Source organism: Onychostoma macrolepis, chromosome 01, assembly GCF_012432095.1.
Source record: "Onychostoma macrolepis isolate SWU-2019 chromosome 01, ASM1243209v1, whole genome shotgun sequence".
Classification (NCBI taxonomy): domain Eukaryota; kingdom Metazoa; phylum Chordata; class Actinopteri; order Cypriniformes; family Cyprinidae; genus Onychostoma; species Onychostoma macrolepis.
In genome coordinates, this window is record NC_081155.1 from 34990085 (window position 1) to 35001636 (window position 11552).

Below are 11552 nucleotides of genomic sequence, written 5' to 3' on the forward strand. Positions count from 1 at the left end.
CCCAAACACTTCTGTCAGAACCAAACAGTTGCCATAGAGATGAGCAGTCTACTTTGTCATTCGCAGTGTCTGCGATACCAAAATACCCACAAGCCTCTACAGATAACTCCTATTCTTACTGACTCCAAACATTATTTTTATAGTACTCCAGTAAAAGAGTTGCCAACATTTTTGGGTCAATTAAGTGCAAGGCTAGGTAAGGTAAGGTATATACAGGCAGGTATACTCACTAGAGCAAATAATCTTACAACACACAAAGAGTCACGTCCCTCTAAAGCAGTGATGGTGTCTGGCGCATTTCGACTTTGGCGCTGGTACATGTAACACTGGTGCAAGGTAACATGTGTAAACAGATCGATAGATCACCCTGGTTATGTCAAAGAGCGCTGGAAAGCATCCAAAAAGAGGATGTGCTCTAATAACTTCATCATTAATATACGCAGCAGTGATTCGGGTTCCAAGAACACACTTATCAATACCAGCATCACATACGCAAGCAAATCAACATTACATTATATAACAGTACATGTAATTATTGTGCATACAAATACATAGATCGGGGGATGCAAGGTATAACAAATCGCAATATAAACAAACTCAAAGCTCCAAGAACGTACATTCTAATCCTAATATAAGTTATTAGACTGGGATTGTTATTGAAAAAGCCCCAGCTGACTTGAAAAACATAAAAACATCCCTTGCATACACACAGCTGAAGAAAAGTTAGAGGCTGTCTCATGCAACTACGCAGTACATGACTTAAATATGACACCAAAGACGTACCTGCTTTTCAAGTGTTTTGAATCAATCCTAGAGTGTATTTCATTTTATCAAAACACACATTTTCCACAGGTAAACCTGTCCCGGACAGAATGTCCTGTTTCATTCGATCCTGCCAGCAAAAGCACTGCAAGAGAGCAGTTTCAGTCAGAGCAGAGACTCAGAGAGAGACCCCTCCCCTCTGTCTTCAGCTGCAGCCAAACTGTGCCGCAGTAACCAACCAGAATTGTGTGTGTGTGTGTATCAGGGAGCGAGTGACTTTTCCGAGGTAGCCCTGGAATGCATTTTCCTCCCCTTACCCAGAACCCTCTGTGCCAGCCTAGGCAATAGCAGGGACAATCCTCCCTGCTCTGCGACACACACAGGAGCACCCCAAAAAAGATCTCTATTAAACACTGTTAAAGGCTGCTGGGGTTTTCACGTCAAATAATGAGTCAGAGAGCTCAAAGTTCACTGCTGACTAAGAATGTCTGTGTATGTGTGTGTTTGTGTATGTATGGGTGGGCAGATTACCTCCTCTTGGCTACAACTTCTGTAGAAATAAGGGGCCCTCCTGTGAGTATCAGAATGCATGGTTGCTAAGCAGCCAAAACTCTCGTTTAAAGAAATGGAGGAGTCTGTCTGCTCAGTTTTAAACCTGCTTGATGAGAGAGAGAGATAGTGATATGACAAACAAAAGACAATGTAAAATGGCCCAGTTTTACTAAAGTCTTAACTTAAAATGGGAGATTAAAAGCCCACACAAATCTGTTCAGATTAACAGTGATAATCCAGCCAAATGCATGTTCGTTGAGTTCACAGTTCTTCTGGAGAGTGTGTGATACACTTTATGAACTAAAACAAGTCATCATCTTATTCATTTTATTTTATTGGTACACTACCATTTTAATTTTAAATTAAATAAATAATTTTATTCCAATAACTTGATACAATTTTGACAGTAAAAACATTTATAATGTTACAAAAGATTTCTATTTCATGCTGTTCTTTTGAACTTTGTATTCATCAAAGAATCCTGGAAATGTATCATGATTTCCAGAAAAAAAAAAAAAATTATTCGGCAGCACAGCTGTTTTCATTGATAATAATAAGAAATGATCCTTTCCAAAGGATCATGTGACACTAAAGACTGGATTAATGACTGCTGAAAATCCAGCTTTACCATAAACATGAATAAATTATATTAAATATATTAGAATAGAAAAAAAAAGATAATTAATATTTAATAATATTACTGTTAAAGGCAGCCTTGGTGAGAACTAGGGTTGCAAAGGGGCGGAAGATTTCCGGTAAATTTCCGGAAGTTTTCCGGAAACTTTCCATGGGAACTTCGTCTGGGGAACTTTGGAAATATTCCAAATTTGAAACTTACCATTAATTTATGGGAATTTACGGGAATTTTTGGGAATTTATGGGAATTAATTGGAAATGTATAAAACTGTATCATATAAAAACATAAATATATATTTTTTTGATCATAGACTCACTTGCATGCAAACTAATACAAATTTAACAATTTTTAGGGGGGAATCTGTGATGCTTTTTTCAGGATTTATTGATGAATAAAAACTTATGAACAGTTTATTCAAAACAGAAATATTTTCTAACAATATAAGTCTTTGCTACTACTTTTTTAAAATTAATTTAACACATCCTTGTTGAATAAAAGTATTAATTTATTTCAAAAAAAGAGAAAAGATACTGACCCCAAACTTTTGAATAGTAGTGTATTGTTAAAAAAGGATTTCTGTTTTAAATAAATGTGTGTTTGTTTGTTTTTTTAACTCTTTATTCATCAAAGAATCCTGAAAAAAGAATCACAGGTAATAATAATAATAATAATAATAATAATACATATATTAAGCAGCACAACTGTTTCCAAAATTGATAATAAATAAGCATATTAGAATGATGTCTGAAGAATCATGTGGCACTGAAGACTGTAGCTTTGCATCACAGAAATACATTATATTTTAAAGTATATTACAACAGAAAACCATTATTTTAAATGGTAATACCGGCAATACTGCACAATATCACTGTTTTTTTTTTTTTTTTGATCAAATAAATTAAGACTTGATGAGCAAAAGATATGCAATGTTTAAAAACATTAAAAATAGTAATGTGTCCAAACTTTTGACCAGTACTGCACCTCTGTATGATAACAGAAAACTGGCCAGAAGGAGCATCACAGCTTGAGCTACAGTGAGGCAAAAAAGTATTTAGTCAGCCACCAATTGTGCAAGTTCTCCCACTTAAAAAGATGAGAGAGGCCTGTAATTTTCATCATAGGTATACCTCAACTATGAGAGACAAAATGAGAAAAAAAAATCCAGAAAATCACATTGTAGGATTTTTAAAGAATTAATTGGTAAATTCCTCTGTAAAATAAGTATTTGGTCACCTACAAACAAGCAAGATTTCTGGCTCTCACAGACCTGTAACTTCTTCTTTAAGAGGCTCCTCTGTCCTCCACTCGTTACCTGTATTAATGGCATCTGTTTGAACTCGTTATCAGTATAAAAGACACCTGTCCACAACCTCAAACAGTCCAACTCCAAACTCCACCATGGCCAAGACCAAAGAGCTGTCAAAGGACACCAGAAACAAAATTGTAGACCTGCACCAGGCTGGGAAGACTGAATCTGCAATAGGTAAGCAGCTTGGTGTGAAGAAATCAACTGTGGGAGCAATTATTAGAAAATGGAAGACATACAAAACCACTGATAATCTCCCACGATCTGGGGCTCCACGCAAGATCTCACCCCGTGGGGTCAAAATGATCACAAGAACTGTGAGCAAAAATCCCAGAACCACACGGGGGGGACCTAGTGAATGACCTGCAGAGAGCTGGGACCAAAGTAACAAAGGCTACCATCAGTAACACACTGCGCCGCCAGGGACTCAAATCCTGCAGTGCCAGATGTGTCCCCCTGCTTAAGCCAGTACATGTCCGGCCCGTCTGAAGTTTGCTAGAGAGCATTTGGATGATCCAGAAGAGGATTGGGAGAATGTCTTATGGTCAGATGAAACCAAAATAGAACTTTTTGGTAAAAACTCAACTTGTCGTGTTTGGAGGAGAAAGAATGCTGAGTTGCATCCAAAGAACACCATACCTACTGTGAAGCATGGGGGTGGAAACATCATGCTTTGGGGCTGTTTTTCTGCAAAGGGACCAGGACGACTGATCCGTGTAAACGAAAGAATGAATGGGGCCATGTATCGTGAGATTTTGAGTGAAAACCTCCTTCCATCAGCAAGGGCATTGAAGATGAAACGTGGCTGGGTCTTTCAGCATGACAATGATCCCAAACACACCGCCCGGGCAACGAAGAAGTGGCTTCGTAAGAAGCATTTCAAGGTCCTGGAGTGGCCTAGCCAGTCTCCAGATCTCAACCCCATCGAAAATCTTTGGAGGGAGTTGAAAGTCTGTGTTGCCCAGCGACAACCCCAAAACATTACTGCTCTAGAGGAGATCTGCATGGAGGAATGGGCCAAAATAACAGCAACAGTGTGTGAAAACCTTGTGAAGACTTACAGAAAACGTTTGACCTCTGTCATTGCCAACAAAGGGTATATAACAAAGTATTGAGATGAAATTTTGTTATTGACCAAATACTTATTTTCCACCATAATTTGCAAATAAATTATTTAAAAATCCTACAATGTGATTTTCTGGATTTTTTTTTCTAATTTTGTCTCTCATAGTTGAGGTATACCTATGATGAAAATTACAGGCCTCTCTCATCTTTTTAAGTGGGAGAACTTGCACAATTGGTGGCTGACTAAATACTTTTTTGCCCCACTGTATACGGTTGCTGGGGTGTTCTGGGTGATTGCTTGCTGGCGCGAGTCAAAATAGCACAACAACAAGTATGATATTCTGGCTCGCTATCAACTAAATAGTGGTTTTGTCAGCTGACTTATCACTGAACTGTGGTCAAGTGGTCAATAATAGACTATGGTATCTTCAGTCTCACAGCTGTTTTTCCAAATAAACTCATATTAGACGCCAGGAAAACACTGCTGACAAGCACTGAGACAAAACATGAACACAAACAAACCAAAAACAGTGTCAAGCGCATCAGTGAAGAATTAAGTTGTGGAAAGATATTGTCCTGTCCACTTCATATCACAGTCAACTAGTTATTAACTTGTGAACGTACAATCTTGCTCCCAACGTCATTCAGCATGGAAAAAAATAATAATGCATAACACATTGCGTAGAAAAACACATAACTTCAATGACACACATAAACCCCAGCCAGCAACCATAACCACAGCTGTAACCACTGACATTGAGGTACATGATATCAGAGCTGTGTAACTGTGTTTAACTGCCCTTAAATAGACAGTTAGAATGAAGTCCATATTTCTGTTTGCCTTCAATGTCTCCAGCACCGTTTTGAGAGATGACAAGCAGACCACTTGTATGGAGACTAAGGACCATATTGTCTCAAAGAATTCTGTTTAGAACAGTTCGTTTGCCTCTGGGTCTTTTTTAAGCTTAGGCCACACAAACAACACCACATTTGCATATATTATTACACAAGCTCAGACACAGGAGTCATGGTTGATCTGGTCATGTTATCAGGTTAAAGATAAATTTGATATTTGCAGTGTTCCAGTGAACCAACATCAGGATCGCTTGGGAAAACAAATCAGCACTCTTATTCAAGTGGACAATACAGAAGTGGGCAAATACTCAAGCAGCTGAAGACAAAGGTTTCACTTGGACCTACAAAAATGCTTTACCTCAATGCATGTGAACTTTGGCTTATCAAACACTACTATTAAAGGTGGGGTATGTATATTTTCAAAAACGTTTTAGAAAAATGAGTCAGGCCCAGTACCAAGACAAACGTGTAGCCAATCAGCAGTAAGGGGCGTGTCTACTCATGATGCAGAGGAGAGAGCGCTCATCAGTGCACATGACGGACATTAGCCGAGTCGAGCGACGACAGAAAGATAGAGATGGCGGATAAAAAACAAAAGAGGAAAATGCCTGCAAAACAAAAAAAGGCTTACACCATGTCTACACCGGACATGACAGTTGTTTACTGTCAGGGATTTGTCGTGTCGCAGCGCGGCATCCAGTGTAGACAGCATCACTGATTATAATGAGTTCTATAGTATTTTGTTGCTCACGTCCGGTGTAGACACGGCGTTACGATAAGGTAAGAAGTAGGACCCGTGTAAATATCGGATCAGCTTTCCAGCGCTGGAGAGAACTCAAGGAGCGAGAAGGCCTGCGATCAGATGCCGAGGCTGCTTTGTTTCTTCTCGATAGGTGAGTAACACTGGTTTTTGTTTCACAGAACTAATCGTTGCTGTACGTATTTGTGAGGCGGAGCTATCAAAATAGGGGCGAGACCCTTTTGAGGTAGGGGCGTGTTCATTTTGGTGCTTTCAAATGTCAACATTGGCTACCAGAAATCACTTACCCCACCTTTAACTATATATACACATATACAGTAGTCTTTGAAGTGGATCAAAAAGTTCATCAAAGTTGTCCTAAGACAAGAACGCATTTTGGTTTTAGGTTTTAGGGCAACTTTGATGAAAGGTTTTGATCCACTTCAAATGTTTAGTACTGTATATGAATGCAGGGTGGCAGTATATATGCCAATATATTTACAATATAGCACAATAACTCAATGATAGAAAATGTTAGTACATAAAGTTGCTGAAATTAAAATAACGTTTAAATGCAAATATTTACTCAAAATTCACTATTAAAAAAAAACTGTTAGTAAAATTTACAACTGAAACAGAAGCACAAAAAGTGCCGCTGGACTGTAAATGTGTTGTGTTGATTCATTTTTTATTTATCAGAAGTACAGATTCATAATATTTAAAATGTCAGAAGAGATCAAAACAAACAGAGATTCATATTTAAGTGGTTTTGTGCAACTATGTCTGAGAATCTGTTTTCACAGTCAGGACAGCACTTCAAGCCTGGACACACTTGTGATGTGTAATGTGTGTGTGTGGTACACTGAGCCAACATTGTAGATAGCAGGGCTTTAATTTCACTCTTTATCTGTCCAAAGGATTTTAACACTCTCACCCAACACACTCACACACATCCAATAGCTATTCTGTTTTGAAGAGATATAAATAACTTGATACCTAGATTCATGAACAATTAGTCCTTTAGGTCCAATCTCAATTTTTCAATTCAGGAAATAAATAGCAGCATCCATCTTCACTTAAACATAGAATGGAAACTCCGACACAATCCTGACCAGCCATGCACATGTTCCAGCAGTCTGCAGGTCATATGTTTCCCAGGCTCCCTCTATTAGACTAAGAACCTATACAGAAACATCAGCACTCTCAGGGGCCCGTAAACATAGGCATTCAACCTCACCGCAGACTTCAGCGGATAGAGTTACTAATAATATTTACTCAACCAAAAACAAGCCATTAATAAAATGTTTGTTAGGGCCTGTTCACTTGCAAAGAGAGTGAATGCAGGTAGATTTATGACAAATCATCTAGAGCACAATGATGCCCTTTTCTTAATAAAATCATTTGCAGATGTCGGCATATTTTAATAAAGAGGCCATCAATACAACATTCATGATATTTTTAAAGATTAATGAGTTTATTACAAATATATTAACTTTATAATTAAAAATTAGAATGTCAAGATGGACAGGACACCTCAACTTGAGCAAACTCAGACCAGTAAAATCAGGTTCCACATGTCAAATATAGAAATAGAAAAATGACACTCCAACATTATCTGGTCCAACTGAAATGAATTCACCATGCATACAATATAATAGACCTTAGTCAGTATGGTGCCATGTTTAATTTTAGACAGGAGTGAAAACGAGGCTGTGAGGGACAGAAGTACAGTGTGTTCAATGGAATGTATTGTTGTTTAACAACATACCGATTGTGCAGCTGAAACATCTTTCTGGAAAAAAAAGCATACAAAAACTCCACAAGAGTGCGAAGGAATTACATAAGTTTCACAACTCCATCTTGAGTAAAGACTGCAAGTCTATCCTTCACAGCCTCGTTTTCATCAGTGTTAAATTCATCATGGCATCTCCTGATTAAGGTCAATAAGTACAATAAGTCTGATTCTGTTAATAAATATGATGACATCAAATAAAACGCTGCTGAAAATTCAGCTTTGCCATCACAGGAATAAGTTACATTTTATAACATAATAATAAAGAAAATAGTTCTTTTCACAATTTTGATGTTTTACTGTATTTTTACTCAAATAAATGGTGAGCATAAGGGGGAAAAAAAATTATGTAAATGCATTTATGAATACTCTTCAAAACCGTTTAGCTTTCCACATCACTGAGAAAGGAGGACCAAGAGAAGAAGACCATGTGTAAGCAACTATGTTCTGTTACTTGTCTGCTTTTGTTAAAGCGGAGTGACAGAGAAAAGATACTGCCACAGCAAGCTGTCCATCATGGCCTACGGGCAGCTCTGACTGGAGCCTCAGCTGGAGTATTTTCTTAAAACTGCGACCGCAGGCACTTTCTCGGCTTAATCTGCAGAGACAACTAAGTAAACCGTCTGTAGGATGATTACACTGAAAAGTGTAAACACTGTGGCTTTATCGACCAGTTCGACACAGAAACGTTCAGTAATAGCGTGAGTTTGAGGCAGGTCTGAAATATATATTTTTCAAATTAAACAAAATTTAGAGAATTGCTTAGTTCAGAGATTAAGAACACTATACAAGTAATCTATTTAACAACATTAACTTACAACTTTTTTTATTCTTAACTCTGTTTTTGCCCTTGTCTTACCTTCTCACTATCGTCGCATAGGCTTACATCAGATTTCATATTAATCATATCACAGTCTGCCGAGTTAATGCCGCGTTCACTGTTGGGCTCATGAATATTAATGAAATTGCGTTGATCTCGGCATTGCGATTTGCTGAAATCAAACCGTTGACAGGTGAGCACTAGCCAATCGCATTGTCGCTTGCATGTTAGTCCTGCCTACTGCTGTAGTAGACAGCATAGACGTAATAAATCATTATGTCTATGGTAATCAACTTGCAGAGGCATCTGCTTGGGCTTTAAGTCTTTGTTTTACACGAATGGCTAAAATTATTTCGATGCAGTATGCAATTTAAAACAAACCTCTTAAATTTGTATTTATTTATTTGCATACATACATACATGGTACCCTTGGTAAATATGTTCAAAGAAGGCTGTGAAAATTAATCTGCATTGTTAATCCTTTTGATCTTTTTTTTAATTATTATTATTATTACAAAAATCTAACCTTTTATTGGATAATAAAAATTTAAAATGGGGGAAATATCATTATGAAATAAATGTTTTTCTCTAATACACATTGGACACAATTATTGGCACCCCTAGAAATTCTTATGAGTAAAATATCTCTGAAGTATATTCCCATTCATATTCACAATTTTGAGCACTCCAGGGTGATTATGAACATGATATTATCCAGCCATGGCTTCCTGTTTCACAGGAATATAAATAGGAGGGAAAACAAAGCCCAAATTCTCTTAATCATCCATCACAATGAGAAAAACCAAATAATATATTTTTGATGTGCAGCAATAGATAATTGAGCTTCACAAATTAGTGGAGTGGCTTTAAGAAAAGAGCTAGAGCAGTGAAAATTCCCATTTCCACCATCAGGGCAATAATTAAGAATTTCCAATCAACATAAAATGTTCCGAAACTGCCTGGAAGAGGACGTGTGTCTATATCGTCCTAATGCACGGTGAGAAGGAGAGTTTAACGGCTCTCCAAGGACCACAGCTGGAGAATTGCAGAAAATAGTTGAGTCTCGGGGTCAGAAAACCTTAAAAAGAAATTGTCAAACATTACCTATCACCACGTTGTTTGGGAGGGTTTCAAGAAAAATTCCTCCTAGCTCATCCAAAAACAAACTCCAGCATATTCAGTTATCAGACACGACTGGAACTTCAAATGGGACTGGCTTCTATGGTCAGATGAAACAAAAAAATGAGCTTTTTAGCAGCAAACACTCAAGATGGGTAAAAAGTACCCCGTGTGTACAATGAAATGCTGTATTTTTGATGTTGTGGGCCTATATTTCTGCTGGAGGTCCTGGCCATCTTGTTTAGACACATGGCATCATGGATTCTATCAAATACCAACAGATAAAAAAATCAATACGTGACTGACTCTGTTAGAAATCTTATAATGGGCCATGTTTGGATCCAACCGTACAATAATCCAAACACAAACCTCAAAAACAACACAAAAATGGGTCACTGAGCACAAAACCAAGCTGCTGCTGGCCATTCCAGTCCTCTGACCTGAACCCTATAGAAAATGAGTGAACTGAAGAGAAGAAGCAAAAACATGGAGCTGGGAATCTGACGGGTCTGGAGTGATTCTGGATGAAGGAATGGTCTCTGATCTCTTGTCAGATGTTCTCTAACCTCATCAGGCATTATAGGAGAAAATTAGAGCTGTTAAACTGGCAAATGGAGGTTTCAAAAAGTATTGAATAAAAGGGTGCCGTTAATTGTGGCCAATGTGTATTAGAGAAAAACATTTATTTCATAACGATATTTGCCCCCATTTTAAATTCTTATTATCCGATAAAAGGTTAGATTTTTGTGATTTAAAAAAAAATAAAAGATCAAAAGGATTAACATTGCAGATACATTTTCACAGCCTTCTTTGATCATATTTACCAAGGGTGCCGATATTTTTGGCCATGACTGTACATACATACATACATGTTTGGGTGACCCTAACACATTAAGCTATTTGCCTTATGCTTGGTCTTCCGTAAATGTGAACAATACTGTAAAACTCTACTATTATAAGTATGCCTTTATTGTATATGTCAAAGAAATTTACTTTGAAATTCTTTATGAAGTTAATCCTAAAGTAGAACATTCTTGAAAACAATAAACATACATAAAATGACACGTTGATATATTAATAGTAGACATGAATGAAGAAAAAGATCAAAGTGTTATGTATGTAAATGTATGTTGTTATATTCTTTTATTAATTTCTGTCTTTTCGTTTATGTCTCCTATTTACCAGACGTTCAAAACAATCTTGAAACTCAAAAAATACAAAAAAAACCTCAACAAAGTACACAAAAGTAAACATTTAAAACAATCAATCATAATCGACAAATGTAACAAAGAAGGACATACCAGATTGGAGGTCAGTTACATAAACCTATATGATGTCCCAGTTTTCCAGTGTTGAGCGAAGCTGTTTTATTACGAGTTTCTGTCCCATTATAATAAAGGGTTATGACCAGCATTTCCTCTGACACTGATCAAAGTAAATGGGACTAGACAGATTGCATAACCTCACCAATAGATCATTAGTAATTTTTAACTAATGTTAAACTTAGTTTATTTGAGTAGAATATATATATTTTTACTTGAGTATTGTACTTAAGTACATTTTGAGTATCTGTACTTTACTTGAGTATTATTTTTTCTGGAAACTTATGACTTTAACTTTACTACATTTGAAAGACAAGTATTGTACTTTTCACTCCACTACATTTCTATCAAGTTCCTTGAAGCAGAAAGTCGTTACTAGCAGCTTTGAAAGTCAGTGGGTAATTTTTCTTCTTCTCCAAAACGTGACTTTCTTTTTTTCAGACAGTTTATCAGTAATCACTCTTGTAGTGCTCTTTATTCCACAGATTGGCTACTACAAGCTAGTTCAGTGTATTCAGCAGGTGTAATGTACTGTAAGTTGCTTCAGAGGTATTGCAAGTATTACGTACAACAATAATAAAAC

General features: G+C 37.0%; 1 protein-coding gene across 3 annotated transcripts in view; it reads right to left on the bottom strand.

Annotated features, from left to right (window-relative positions):
- The window catches only part of mtus1b (microtubule associated tumor suppressor 1b), a 52223-nt gene extending 43568 nt beyond the window's left edge, over positions 1 to 8655 (bottom strand). Inside the window, exon 1 of one of the 3 annotated variants that reach the window (XM_058773791.1) lies at positions 8568 to 8655. The gene's annotated coding sequence lies outside the window, so the exon portion shown is untranslated. Of the gene's footprint in view, positions 1 to 230; positions 251 to 783; positions 939 to 8567 lie in introns of those variants that run through there. The other 2 variants (XM_058773785.1, XM_058773799.1) reach the window with 2 other exon arrangements.
- Positions 8656 to 11552: the final 2897 nt, after the last annotated feature.